The 16071-nt window shown below is 42.4% G+C and overlaps 1 protein-coding gene across 5 annotated transcripts in view; it reads left to right on the forward strand.

Moving 5' to 3' along the window:
* The first annotated feature begins 6939 nt into the window (after positions 1-6939).
* Positions 6940-16071, forward strand: part of FAM118B (family with sequence similarity 118 member B) — a 58702-nt gene continuing 49570 nt past the window's right edge. For 3 of the 5 annotated variants that reach the window (XM_063436604.1, XM_063436605.1, XM_063436606.1), the window contains exon 1: positions 6943-7013. The gene's annotated coding sequence lies outside the window, so the exon portion shown is untranslated. Of the gene's footprint in view, positions 7014-16071 lie in introns of all 5 variants that reach the window. The other 2 variants (XM_063436602.1, XM_063436603.1) reach the window with 1 other exon arrangement.

A 16071-nucleotide genomic window follows, 5' to 3' on the forward strand; every position in this document is an offset into this window, starting at 1 on the left:
AATCACACAGTGACTTGTGTAGGTGTGATTTATATGCCCCAGGACAAATAGCAGAGTTAGATAATCTACTAGTTGAGGAAATAGCTAAAATGACAATGAAGGGGGAAGTTATTATCATGGGTGACTTTAATCTTCCTGATGTGAATTGGAAAACCAAAATAGCTACTTGTGCCAGGAGCACACATATTCTAAACTCCCTACTGGGATTGTCTCAAAAAACAAGTCGTTGAGGAGCCAACTCGTAAAGAGGCCATACTAGATTTAGTGCTAACAAATGGAGATTTGGTATCCGATATTACTGTAGGTGAAAGTTTAGGATCCAGTGATCATCAGTCAGTGTGGTTTAATGTAAGAACCTTGACTGAGTCACACCACACAAAAACAAAAGTTTTAGACTTTAAAAAAACAGACTTTTCTAAAATTAGAATATGTGTAAAGGAGTCATTATCAGACTGGGGCAAATGAAATGGAGTCCAGGAGAAATGGGATAATTTAAAAGTTGCACTGCTGAAGGCAACAGAAAATTGCATTAGGCTTGTCAGTAAAAGCACTAAATTCAAGAAACCACTGTGGTACTCTGCAGTTGTGTTCGGGGCATTCTCATATGATATGGAATACTCTGGTGAAGAGAAATACAATAAAAGGAAATAGTCGGTTGAGGTGTGCCGAAACCGATGTATGCTGTAGGCCGGTAAATAAAGTGGGCAAAAAGAGAAAAGCAAGGTAACCATTTATTCAGCAAACATAGTACATTATTACATATTAAGTAGACATCTTAATGAAAGCCCTCCTAATCTCTTGGACTGGGTGCGGGATGTAAGTGGCATAAGCTGAGGACTTCCAGCGACCCAGTGTCTTAATAACGTGAGCTGGTATGTCTTGGCTAGAGGCCGTGGAGGCTGCTCAGATTCTGAAGGAGTGCCCAGAGTAGTTACTAGGATTTAAACCAAGCCTGGTGATAAGCATCCGGACGTAAAGCATGAATTTTGCCGTGGTGAGAATTGCATCGTGTATCAATAGTAGGGGTTTCGAGGAATGTGTCGGTGTTGTGGCTAAGAAAACGTCCAGTGCTTTCACCGGGCACCAATTGTTCCCTGTGGGGTAGTAGGTTATGTGAACCGGTTCCTGCATCTGACTTGTCTTAGGTAGGGTCAGGACGTAGTAGTCTGTGTGTTTCTTGAGATACGACGTTAGGAGGCACCCTTGGCTATGGTGTTGGCCACTAATGGTGAATTCTCGTGGTCTAAGAAACCCATAAAAAGCTAGATACATGGCGGTTTTTATAACCGCGTTAGTATTGGGTTCAAATGGTGCCTGGTCGAGTAGGTTGGACAAGGATTTGAACATTCCAATGTCAATAGCCAATCTCTTGAGTGTTGCTGGGCCGTCTGCTTTTGCTATGCCCTTCAGTAGTGTTCGGATGGGGTAAGAGGTTAAGAACCCTTTGTGGTTAGGAAAGGAGCAATACATATGGTGTATCCCCGTGAGGTAAAGCTTAATAGTGTTATGTGAGAATTTAAGTTTAAGGTGGCAAAAAGATGCAAAAGCTATCAGTGAAGAAACCTCAAACCAGTTGGCTAGGTGATGGTCAGACATGAATCGTTTGTACAAGTGAAAAGCTCTGTGATATGCATGTTGAGTGCTGGTGGATAAATCTAATTTAGTGAGAGCGTGGCTGTGCTGAAGTAGTTCATCTACTCCATGATAAGGCCTTGGAAAGTTGGAGCTGGGGTTGCAACACGAGCTGCCGAGGGTAGGGACAGTCTGAAAGCCTGAAATTGAAAGCGAGATAGCTGGTCAGCTGCCGTATTGTATATGCCGGGAACATGAGAGCATACAATGTGGAAGTGATGGGTAGCTGGCAGCCATGTCAGTTTCCTAAGGAAGTTCATAATTGCCAAGGAGGAAGAGTGACCCTTGTTGATAATGTGGCATATTGCCAGGTTGTCAGAGAAGCAGCGTACGGACTGCCCTTTCCATAACCTACACCAAGTGACAGCTGCAGCAACTATCGGGTATACCTCAAAGAGGGCTGAGTTAGTGTGAAACCCCTCAATGCCCTGCGTTTCTGTTGACCAGGTCCCCCAGAGCCATTCCGTGCCGAAAATGGCCGCATATCCCACGGATGATGCTGCGTCTGTCCAAATGACAGGTGACCGTGAATCAATCAGTGGGAGGAACATGCTCCTACCATTCCAGTCCAAGAGGAATTTGTACCACATCTGGAGGTCAGCGGTCGCAGGATAGTCCAATGATATGCGGGCATAGTCGTTGGAGAAGGTGGGGAACAGGGCGAGGAGCCTAGAAATGAAAGCCCTGCCCTGGGGGATTATGCGCATGGCGAAATTTAGTGAACCCAAAAGTGATTGTAGTTCTTTATGGTTGCAAGACCCCCTGTGCATGTAGTGGCTAATGTCGTGTAGGATGTGATCGATCTTTATTCTAGGGAGGCTGGCCATCATTGTTGATGAATCCAGCAGAATACCCAGAAAGTTTATGATTGTGTCTGGTGCTTCGGTTTTAGTGGGTGACACGGGGACACCAAGTGAGGTGAATAGCTTGACTGCTTTGTCTAGACTACGTGGGGGGTTGGCATTGGCTTCGATGAACAGAAAATCATCCAAGTAGTGTATCACATTTGGGCACCTGCAGGTATTAAGGAGGAGCCAACACAAAGCTTCTGCGAACGTGTCGAAAATCCTTGGACTACTCTTGGCCCAAAAAGTGAGTTTTGTAAAAAAGTAGTAGGCGTCTTGCCACTTAACGCCATGCAGGTGCCACAAAGAGGGGTGTATAGGTAACAATTTAAAAGCATTGACAATATCCGTCTTGCTAAGCCAGGCCCCCAGCCCTGCCTATCTGATAGCTGCAATAGCGTGGTCAATAGTGGAGTATTGTAGGGAAAACTCTTCAGATGGGATCAATGAGTTTAGGCTGGGGATGGCTGAAGAGTGGGGTGCGGATAGGTCAATGATAAGCCTTAGTTTCTCAGAATTTTTGCTGGGTTAGTTCTCCAGCTGGAAAAGGGGGGGGGGGGGGGGTTACAAAAAGGCCCGATGACAAATCCCTGGTCCACTTCCAGTTGTAGCAAGGTAGTGACTGCAGTAGGGTTGTTAGTGGCTGACTGCAAAATGTGACACTCTAACACCCCTGTTGGCATGTAAATGAGCCCTGTGTGAAAACCCTGGGCGAGACCTGTGCATAACAATTCCACAAGGTGTTTGGAGGGGTGAGTGGACAGCATATGTTCAAATACAGGAACGTTCACTGGAGACAAATAAGGTTTCTGGAACATTTTATTTGGGCACATAGATTTCGCATGTGCCCGGAAACAATGTGAGCATACGTGTAATAAGCGGCAGGCGCTGTAACCGCAGGAGCCCTCATTGAAGTTATTGCAAATTTGAGATTTGCCTAGGTACACTACTGGATGACCCAGTTTGTCTCTGGTCTGTTTCTCAGTCTTAGGGGGATGCTGTAAGGATGAGCCGGGAGCGCTGTCCGGACAGAGTGGGCACAAATAAGCTGTGTGAGCGGGTGACGTACATATGGCACAAGCTGGTGTCCTAAGCCCCGCGAAGTGTCTGAGGAACAGCTCGTTGTCCAGTTGGCTCCAATCCATCTGGATGCCATACTGGGACAATGTGGCTGACACTTTTGATGAAAAGGACTTGTGATAGTCGTAAAAAGTATAGCCGCCATACTTACTACCCAGGTCCACCAGCTTATGCATATATAGGTCCAGTTCCTCTCTCCTATGGGGATGAACCATGCACAGAATATCCCTAAAGATACCGAAAGCTAGAACAAAATCGTGAATGGTCAGTTTCTTACTGAGTCTGTGGTCTCTGGCTTTTAAAACCACAGAGATGTCCCCGTAGTCGTAAGAACGGTTTTCCACGACATCCTGGGAGGCAATGAGCAGTGAGACCAAGTTAACATCCTTGCCTTCCAGGATGTCCTTCTTAAGATTAGCCGGAACCATGTGGGCAGGATTAATAACGTGGGCGGCTGCCTTGTTGGGTATGGAATTACCTGCTATTGCTGTGGGTATGACCGGTATTACTTCTGTGAGAGGCCCAGGAGACTGTACGGGGGAGCTGCGGGCTTCCAGCCTTTCCAGCCTGTCGTTGACCTTCCCCATAGAAGAAATTAGGGAGGCAACCATAGCATGGAGAGTCGGATCTTGAGAGCTGCTAGTGCCTTCCCCTGCGTCTGTATTAAGGGTATCGGTTCTTAGTAATTTAAATAGTTCTGCTTTCCTGGCAGTAGCTGGGAAAGGGATACTGTGTTTGCGTAATTCTGCCGTAATGCGTGGGATAGTCCATGATCTCATGGACGAGGGACTTCCCATGTTGCCCTTGCGAGTCGGGGTAAGTGACCTAGCCGGGGTGCTAGGGATTGAAATATCCTCACCATCGTCTGGGAGTAGGGACATACTGAAAATAATAAAAGACATTGTTGGTGACCTGGGTTGGGAATTTAGCCGGTGGCTAGCTAGTGCCAGGTGGCGAAGGATTATTCTAGGATTTGTGGCAGGTGAGGCCCAGCTAGTGCCAAGTGGCTAGAGAGGCTTTATCTATGAGTTGGCGTGAGGGGTGTGGTAACCTAACCGGTGATGGGATGTTGCCTCTCCATGAGTAGATGGGGGGGGGGGTTTGGCAGTGACTGGTGTCGCCCTTTCTATATAATTGCGAGGCGACGAACTATGATTTGGCCCGAGGGGCGTATAGTACCTCGAAGTGGAGGAGTTGGCCTCGCGGACCGCTAGGTTAAGGGGCAGGGGAAATAACTAAAGACGGCCGTGTAGAGAAAAGACGTGAACCAAAACCTACCTGCAGAAAAAAGAGCCCTGGTTCCTGTATAAGAGAATAAGAGGTCTCTTAAGTAGGGGGTTTAGCCTAGATGACCCATCCAGGGGTATTAGGGGTTCCTGGGGGTATGAAATCTAGATAAGGTACTTTTGTAGGACATACACATAAGATTGTATAACTGAAAGTAGTAAGTGCTTAGGGGGTGACTGCAGAGAGTACTGTCCCCCCTTTTGACATTGTTCACAGTTATCCCGTACATTAATATCAGCAGAGGTTAATTAATCTTAGAATTTAACGTCTAAAAGCAGTTTAGTGTAATGATCTCTAACCAACCTTAAGTAATGCATATACTATTATCATTATTGCATCTGTAATGCATGTAGTACAACATAATATGTGTTTTAACCAGAGTTTATGCAGTAATTTATACAGAACACCACAATATTTAACCCAAATTGAAATCATGTAATTGGATATCTAACTTCATTCTTTGACCGACAAACCAGCCCACCTCCCCCCCATCCCTGTGTAATATCGGTGGGAACAGAGACTCCTTATTTTTGTTCAGTATTTACAGATTAAAATTAAGGAAAGGGGCCTCAGTTAGGAAAAAGGACAAAGGAGTCATTTGTTACATGTGAGTTTACAGAGGAAGAAGTTCTATTTCAACTGTCAAAAGACAAATAAGTCAAAAGGGCCTGATGGAATACACCCAAAGTTATTAAAATAGCTTAGTGGTGTACTAGCAAAACCACTAACAGATTTATTTAACCAATCATTGTTAACAGGAGTAGTCCCAGAAGATTGGAAGTTAGTGAATGTTGTGCCCATTCACAAGAAAGGTAATAGGGAGGAGTCGGGCAACTATAGGCCAGTAAGCCTTACTTCAGTAGTGGGGAAGTAATGGAAACCATGTTGAAGGATAGGATTGTTGAACATCTAAAAACACATGGATTTCAAGATCAGAGACAACATGGGTTTACTTCAGGGAGATCATGCCAAACTAATCTTTTGATTTTTTTATGTTTTGGGTAACTAAAATAATAGATCAGGGTGGTGCAGTAGACATTGCTTACCTAGATTTCAGTAAGGCTTTTGACACTGTTGAACATAGAAGGCTGATCAATAAACTGCAATATTTAAGTTTGGATTCCAATATTGTTGAATGGGTAAGACAGTGGCTGAGTGACAGGCAACAGAGGTTTGTAGTCAGTGGAGTATATTCAAAGCATGGGCTTGTCACCAGTGGGGTACCTCAGGGATCTGTACTTGGACCCATTCTCTTTAATGTTTTTATTAGTGATATTGCAGAAGGTCTTGATGGTAAGGTATGTCTTTTGCTGATGATACTAAGATATGTAACAGGGTTGATGTTCCAGGAGGGATAAGCCAAATGGAAAATGATTTAGGTAAACTAGAAAAATGGTCAGAGTTGTGGCAATTGACATTTACTGTGGATAAGTGCAAGATAATGCATCTTGGATGTAAATACCCAAGGGCAGAGTACAGAATATTTGATAGAGTCCTAACCTCAACATCTGAGGAAAGGGATTTAGGGGTGATTATTTCTGATGACTTAAAGGTAGGCAGACAATGTAATAGAGCAGCAGGAAATGCTAGCAGAATGCTTGGTTGTATAGGGAGAGGTATTAGCAGTAGAAATAGGGAAGTGCTCATGCCATTGTATAGAACACTGGTGAGACCTCACTTGGAGTATTGTACGCAGTACTGGAGACCCTATCTTCAGAAGGATATTAATACTTTAGAGAGAGTTCATGGATTACAGGATAAAACTTACAAGGAAAGGTTAAAGGAACTTAACATGTATAGCTTGGAGGAAAGACGAGACATAAAGGGAATCAACACAGTAAAGGAGGAGACTATATTTAAAAGAAGAAAAACTACCACAACAAGAGGACATAGTCTTAAATTAGTCTTCGTAATGGTATAGTGGGAGTGAGTATAACAGTGAGTGACGTTATAGTAGGAGTGAGTATAAGAGAGAGTGACACACTGTGAGTGTTAAGTCAGTAGTAAGTCATAATGTGCAGTTTGTGTATTAGCCACTAGATGGTAGCAGAGCATCACATCCAGCCCGTGCGAGCTTTGATGACGTTTGTCCCATCCCCGGATCCGTACAGAGCGCTGAGTGTGAGCTGCAGCCAGACCTGGAGTTACTGACACTGAGCTGGGAACCAGGTAACACAACTACACAATAACACACAACTACACACTGACACTGAGCTGGGAACCAGGTAACACAACTACACAATAACACAACCACACACTGACACTGAGCTGGGAACCAGGTAACACAACTACACAATAACACAACCACACACTGACACTGAGCTGGGAACCAGGTAACACAACTACACAATAACACACAGATACACAATAACACAACTACACACTGACACTGAGCTGGGAACCAGGTAACACAACCACACAATAACACAACCACACACTGACACTGAGCTGGGAACCAGGTAACACAACTACACAATAACACAACTACACAATGACACTGAGCTGGGAACTAGGTAACACAACTACACAATAACACAACTACACAATGAGCTGGGAACCAGGTAACACAACTACACAATAACACACAGATACACAACTACACACTGACACTGAGCTGGGAACCAGGTAAAAACTACACAATAACACACAGATACACAATAACACAACTACACACTGACACTGAGCTGGGAACCAGGTAACACAACTACACAATAACACACAGATACACAATAACACAACTACACAATGAGCTGGGAACCAGGTAACACAACTACACAATAACACACAGATACACAATAACACAACTACACACTGACACTGAGCTGGGAACCAGGTAACACAACTACACAATAACACAACCACACACTGACACTGAGCTGGGAACCAGGTAACACAACTACACAATAACACAACTACACAATGACACTGAGCTGGGAACTATGTAACACAGATACACAATAACACAACTACACAATGAGCTGGGAACCAGGTAACACAACTACACAATAACACACAGATACACAACTACACACTGACACTGAGCTGGGAACCAGGTAAAAACTACACAATAACACACAGATACACAATAACACAACTACACACTGACACTGAGCTGGGAACCAGGTAACACAACTACACAATAACACACAGATACACAATAACACTGAGCTGGGAACCAGGTAACACAACTACACAATAACACACAGATACACAATCACACACTGACCCTGAGCGTGGAACCAAGTAACACAACTACACAATAACACACAGATACACAATGACACAACCACACACTGACACTGAGCTGGCAACCAAGTAACACAACTACACAATAACACACAGATACACAATGACACAACCACACACTGACACTGAGCTGGCAACCAAGTAACACAACTACACAATAACACACAGATACACACTGACACTGAGCTGGGAACCAGGTAACACAACTACACAATAACACAACGATACACAACTACACACTGACACTGAGAACCAGGTAACACAACTACACAATACTGCGACACTGAACTGAGAAGTAACATACATACACATTGTGATACTATACTGAGTGCGGTAAAACAATGACACAACTCAACAACACACAGTGACACTATACTAAGAGTGGCAACACAATGATATAATGCAACAGCATATAGCGACACTATACTGAGACAGGTAACACAAGACGGAGAGGTAAAAAAATGACGCAGCACAACAACAACACACAGTGACACTATACTGAGAGAGCTAACACAATGACAACACACAGTGAGACATTACTGGATACAGACACGCAGACCTGTACCTAATAAACGTACGCTAACTCTGTGCACCTGGTGTACCACTTACACATATGTACACATTGTACCCAGTGTACTTCACACCTACGCACATGGCACCGAAGCACAGCATACACACAAACATACAGTGTGCATCAGATACACACTAACACACACTGCACCCAGTGCACCGGCTACACACTAACACACTGCACCGGATACCCACTACCACGCACTGCACCCAGTACACAGATTACACACTAACACACACCTTAAAGGGACACACCAAGCACCATCAACAGTGCAGCTGTTGTATTTGATAAATCCCTGTTCATTATTATTCAGAAAACATTAGGAGTTTGGTGGCCCCTAGGAATGGATGCTGTGTGACAAGTATTAATTAATTTCACAATGATGCATGATATGATGAATGGCTGTGAGATTATTCTCGAATCATACACAATAACATATGTTGTAACTAAGCATTTACCGCTATACGTCAATTGACTGTGCGCTACTAAATGAGGCTGTGAGGTTCTACGCTTTACAGCTCGCACTCTCTTAATTTGCAGTTTTTATAAATAACTTAGTATGTCGTTAATGTTATTCCACAACACGAGAAACTGTTTCAACATTGATTCCATAGCCACATCTAGCTCCGACTATAAAGTAGGCTGTATGAGAGAGAGATGTTTGCTCTTTAAATAAGGGCTCAAATTTCCACTAGCCTTTGGTAAGTGAAAGTTCAGCCCCAGCAGGTGCACTATGGTCCCTGCCACCTGTGGGAATCCTCATTGCAGTTAGTAAGAAGCAGCTTATCAATAGGTCCATAGGACATTAAATGGGGGGCACCAGCAGCACAAAGTTCAGTGGAGATTGTAGAAATGTGCCTGTCGGCCATCAGCACATTGCAGAAAGTAGCAGAAGGGTGCTGTTGCGCCTAATATGTCCTTGAGGATATATAGAATGATCAAAAATAAAATAAAACTAATAGTACAGTGCGTTCAATACAATGAAGAAAAGTATAAAAACGATCCACTCACACTTTATGGAAGCTTGGGTGCGGCTATGACTTACGCTTGGGTGGAATTATCCCCACCTAGGGATATGATGCTGTCCACAAGTCTGCATGCAGTCTTCTTCTAAATGGATTTCCTTATAAGCATGTAGGGGGGGGGGGGGGGGGGGGGAGAGGGATTTTAATAATATAGTGCACAATGACAGACCAAAATATTAGAAAAACAAAGTACAAAATGTGCACTCACATTTTTTGGAGCCAAAAACGTTGGCTCCCCAGGTATAGCGTGGAGTGGTATGATCCCCACTCTAGGATATAAGTGATGATGATGTCCCTACGAATGCAGACATAAAAAAGTGATGGTAACCACAATAGTGTGTAACCGTAGAATTGGAGTGAAGATGTAATATGAATAAAAACACGTACTCACATTTAGTGGAACAAAATAAGGTTTGCTCAATCCAATGGGCGTAGGTGGTTTTATGTCCCCACCAAGGATCTAGGTGTTCATGAACCCAGCAGCAATTAGTAAGGTCCAATAAAAAAATACTTTTATTTATAAAAATTAAAGGTAAAATAAAATAGTATAAAATATACTAAACGCGTTTCACCATAAATTGTCTTTATCAAACGTGTTTTTTTAATGTGCAGAAAGTACCTCTAATCCTGCAACAAACAGCATTTATTACCACCCCCACCCACCCTTGACAGGCTGCTGGATTTATAGAGCAGAGATCACGATTAAGTTCTTCTATCCCACTATATTTAGATGTAACGGGACACGCAGAAGATGGGGTTTAAAGGAACACTACAGGGTCAGAAACACAAACATGTATTCCTTACCCTATAGTGTTAAAAACATCATCTTGCCCCCTTCTCCCCTAAATATAGTAAAATGTTCTACCCCAGATCTGCCTGTTTGGCTGACATAAGTTGTCTTCTGAACCAATCACAATGCTTTCCCATAGAATTGGTTGAGCTTGTCAAGGAGGCACATAAGTGGCAGAGCCAGCACAAGTTAAACACAGCCCTGGCCAATCAGCATCTCCTCATAGATATGAATTGAATCAATGCATTTATATGAGTAACGTTCAGGGTCAGCATGCTGAGGGTGGAGACTCTGAATGGCAGTCATACCGTGCAGCACTGCCTCAGGAAGCACCTCTAACAGCCACCTGAGGAGTAGCCAGTCAAGGTATCCCTAGGCTGTAATATAAACACTGCATTTTCTCTGAAAAGACTGTGTTTTACTGCAAAAAGCCTGAAGGGAATGATTCTACTCACCAGAACATATACAATAAGCTGTAGTTGTTCTGGTGACTGTAGTGTCCCTTTAATCACTGTAGGGTTAATAATGTATTGATCCTCTAACTTTACTGATTAACTTTTAAATCAGAAATCTAGATATAAAGTGAGCTGTACGAAGGGAGATTTATATTATCTAGATATAAAGTGGGCTGTACGAGGCGGTGATGTATATTATCTAGCTATAACGTGGGCTGTATGAGGCGGTGATGTATATTATCTAGCTATAACGTGGGCTGTATGAGGCGGTGATGTATATTATCTAGATATAAAGTGGGCTGTACGAGGCGGTGATGTATATTATCTAGATATAAAGTGGGCTGTACGAGGCGGTGATGTATATTATCTAGATATAAAGTGGGCTGTACGAGGCGGTGATGTATATTATCTAGCTATAAAGTGGGCTGTATGAGGCGGTGACGTATATTATCTAGATATAAAGTGGGCTGTATGAGGCGGTGATGTATATTATCTAGATATAAAGTGGGCTGTATGAGGCGGTGATGTATATTATCTAGATATAAAGTGGGCTGTACGAAGCGGTGATGTATATTATCTAGATATAAAGTGGGCTGTACGAGGCGGTGATGTATATTATCTAGATATAAAGTGGGCTGTACGAGGCGGTGATGTATATTATCTAGCTATAAAGTGGTCTGTATGAGGCGGTGACGTATATTATCTAGATATAAAGTGGGCTGTATGAGGCGGTGATGTATATTATCTAGATATAAAGTGGGCTGTATGAGGCGGTGATGTATATTATCTAGATATAAAGTGGGCTGTACGAAGCGGTGATGTATATTATCTAGATATAAAGTGGGCTGTACGAGGCGGTGATGTATATTATCTAGATATAAAGTGGGCTGTATAAGGCGGTGATGTATATTATCTAGCTATAAAGTGGGCTGTATGAGGCGGTGATGTATATTATCTAGATATAAAGTGGGCTGTATGAGGCGGTGATGTATATTATCTAGATATAAAGTGGGCTGTACGAGGCGGTGATGTATATTATCTAGATATAAAGTGGGCTGTACGAGGCGGTGATGTATATTATCTAGATATAAAGTGGGCTGTACGAAGCGGTGATGTATATTATCTAGATATAAAGTGGGCTGTACGAGGCGGTGATGTATATTATCTAGATATAAAGTGGGCTGTATGAGGCGGTAATGTATATTATCTAGATATAAAGTGGGCTGTACAAGGCGGTAATGTATATTACCGCGATATAAAGTGGGCTGTACGAGGCGGTAATGTATATTATCTAGATATAAAGTGGGCTGTACGAAGCGGTGATGTATATTATCTAGATATAAAGTGGGCTGTACGAGGCGGTAATGTATATTATCTAGATATAAAGTGGGCTGTACGAGGCGGTGATGTATATTATCTAGATATAAAGTGGGCTGTATGAGGCGGTAATGTATATTATCTAGATATAAAGTGGGCTGTACAAGGCGGTAATGTATATTACCGCGATATAAAGTGGGCTGTACGAGGCGGTAATGTATATTATCTAGATATAAAGTGGGCTGTACGAAGCGGTGATGTATATTATCTAGATATAAAGTGGGCTGTACGAGGCGGTAATGTATATTATCTAGATATAAAGTGGGCTGTACGAGGCGGTAATGTATATTATCTAGATATAAAGTGGGCTGTACGAGGCGGTGATGTATATTATCTAGCTATAAAGTGGGCGAGATTTATATTCTCTAAATATAAAGTGGGCTGTGGAGGGGGGGGGTTTATTTTTCTCTAGATATAAAGTGGGTTGTACGAGGGGTTATTTATGAGATTTATATTCTCTAGATATAAAGTGGGCTGTGGGGGGGGAGATTTATTTTCTCTAGATATAAAGTGGGCTGTTGGGGGGGGGGAGATTTATTTTCTCTAGATATAAAGTGGGTTGTACGAGGGAAGAATTAAATTCTCTAGATATCAAGTGGGCTGTGTGGGGGGGGGAATCATTTTCTCTAGATATGAAGTGGGCTGTACGAGGGGATATTTATATTCTCTAGATATGAAGTGGGCTGTACGAAGGGATATTTGTATTCTCTAGATATGAAGTGGGCTGTACGAGGGATATTTATATTCTCTAGGTATGAAGTGGGCTGTACGAAGGGATATTTGTATTCTCTAGATATGAAGTGGGCCGTACGAGGGGATATTTGTATTCTCTAGATATGAAGTGGGCTGTACGAGGGGATATTTATATTCTCTAGATATGAAGTGGGCTGTACGAAGGGATATTTGTATTCTCTAGATATGAAGTGGGCTGTACGAGGGATATTTATATTCTCTAGATATGAAGTGGGCTGTACGAGGGGATATTTGTATTCTCTAGATATGAATTGGGCCGTACGAGGGTATATTTGTATTTTCTAGAAATGAAGTGGGCCGTACGATGGGATATTTGTATTCTCTAGAAATGAAGTGGGCCGTACGAGGGGATATTTGTATTCTCTAGAAATGAAGTGGGCGTACGAAGGGATATTTGTATTCTCTAGATATGAAGTAGGCCGTACGAGGGGATATTTATATTCTCTTGATATGTAGTGGGCCGTACAAGGGGATATTTGTATTTTATGGGGGGTATATTATAAGTAAGATATTACTGTATGTTCTGTAGCAATGTGACTGTGTCCTCCTGACGGTATCTGTGTGGATATAATTTTATTGTGCGTTTGTTCAGCTGTTTACCTTAATATGGAATGTGCCAGAGTAAAGTGTCTCAGTAGGTGAGCATTGTAACGAGAGGCTCAGAATGTGTATTAATTAAACATATGTCTTATGTTCAGTAGAGCAAGTGCTGTTTATACAGATGTAAAATGTACTTTGCTTTGATATAAACCACAGAGGCAGCCAGAAGGTGCACAGAGATACCGAGTTAACATCGTGGGCTGTGATGAGATCCTGGAGTGTGGGATTAGTGTGACTGCTAAAAATAATGGGGTTTCCTCATGTTTATAGATTAGCAATATGGGACCTTCTGGGTGCATTACAGTGTAACCAATGGGGGTTCAGGCTTTCTATCTAATTCTGGACCTGCGTGTATTATCTGTATAATGTGTATCTTTATTCAATGGGCGGCTGGATATTGGGGTTCAGGCTTTCTATCTAATTCTGGGCCTGCGTGTATTATCTGTATAGTGTGTATCTTTATTCCATGGGCGCCTGGATATGGGGGTTCAGGCTTTCTATCTAATTCTGGACCTGCGTGTATTATCTTATAATGTGTATCTTTATTCCATGGGCGGCTGGATATTGGGGTTCAGGCTTTCTATCTAATTCTGGGCCTGCGTGTATTATCTTATAATGTGTATCTTTATTCCATGGGCGGCTGGATATTGGGGTTCAGGCTTTCTATCTAATTCTGGGCCTGCGTGTATTATCTGTATAATGTGTATCTTTATTCAATGGGCGGCTGGATATTGGGGTTCAGGCTTTCTATCTAATTCTGGACCTGCGTGTATTATCTGTATAATGTGTATCTTTATTCCATGGGCGGCTGGATATGGGGTTCAGGCTTTCTATCTAATTCTGGTCCTGCGTGTATTATCTTATAATGTGTATCTTTATTCCATGGGCGGCTGGATATTGGGGTTCAGGCTTTCTATCTAATTCTGGGCCTGCGTGTATTATTTTTATAATGTGTATCTTTATTCCATGGGCGGCTGGATATTGGGGTTCAGGCTTTCTATCTAATTCTGGGCCTGCGTGTATTATCTGTATAATGTGTATCTTTATTCCATGGGCGGCTGGATATTGGGGTTCAGGCTTTTTATCTAATTCTGAGCCTGCGTGTATTATCTGTATAATGTGTATCTTTATTCCATGGTCGGCTGGGTATTGGGGTTCAGGCTTTCTATCTAATTCTGGGCCTGCATGTATTATCTGTATAATGTGTATCTTTATTCCATGGGCGGCTGGATATTGGGGTTCAGGCTTTTTATCTAATTCTGAGCCTGCGTGTATTATCTGTATAATGTGTATCTTTATTCCATGGTCGGCTGGGTATTGGGGTTCAGGCTTTCTATCTAATTCTGGGCCTGCATGTATTATCTGTATAATGTGTATCTTTATTCCATGGGCGGCTGGATATTGGGGTTCAGGCTTTCTATCTAATTCTGAGCCTGCGTGTATTATCTTATAATGTGTATCTTTATTCCATGTGTGGCTGGATATTGGGGTTCAGGCTTTCTATCTAATTCTGGGTCTGCGTGTATTATCTTATAATGTGTATCTTTATTCCATGTGTGGCTGGATATTGGGGTTCAGGCTTTCTATCTAATTCTGGGTCTGCGTGTATTATCTTATAATGTGTATCTTTATTCCATGGGCGGCTGGATATTGGGGTTCAGGCTTTCTATCTAATTCTGAGCCTGCGTGTATTGTCTTATAATGTGTATCTTTATTCCATGGGCGGCTGGATATTGGGGTTCAGGCTTTCTATCTGATTCTGAGCCTGCGTGTATTATCTTATAATGTGTATCCTTATTCCATGGGCAGCTGGATATTGGGGTTCAGACTTTCTATTTGATTCTGAGCCTGGTGTATTATTTTTATAATGTGTATCTTTATTCCATGGGCGGCTGGATATTGGGCTTCAGACTTTCTATTTGATTCTGAGCCTGGTGTATTATTTTTATAATGTGTATCTTTATTCCATGGGCGGCTGGATATTGGGGTTCAGACTTTCTATTTGATTCTGAGCCTGGTGTATTATTTTTATAATGTGTATCTTTATTCCATGGGCGGCTGGATATTGGGGTTCAGACTTTCTATTTGATTCTGAGCCTGGTGTATTATTTTTATAATGTGTATCTTTATTCCATGGGCGGCTGGATATTGGGGTTCAGACTTTCTATTTGATTCTGAGCCTGGTGTATTATTTTTATAATGTGTATCTCTATTCCATGGGCGGCTGGATATTGGGGTTCAGGCTTTCTATTTGATTCTGAGCCTGGTGTATTATTTTTATAATGTGTATCTCTATTCCATGGGCGGCTGGATATTGGGGTTCAGGCTTTCTATTTGATTCTGAGCCTGGTGTATTATTTTTATAATGTTTATCTCTATTCCATGGGTGGCTGGATATTGGGGTTCAGGT

The sequence above is a fragment of the Pelobates fuscus genome, chromosome 11 (genome assembly GCF_036172605.1).
Source record: "Pelobates fuscus isolate aPelFus1 chromosome 11, aPelFus1.pri, whole genome shotgun sequence".
NCBI lineage: Eukaryota > Metazoa > Chordata > Amphibia > Anura > Pelobatidae > Pelobates > Pelobates fuscus.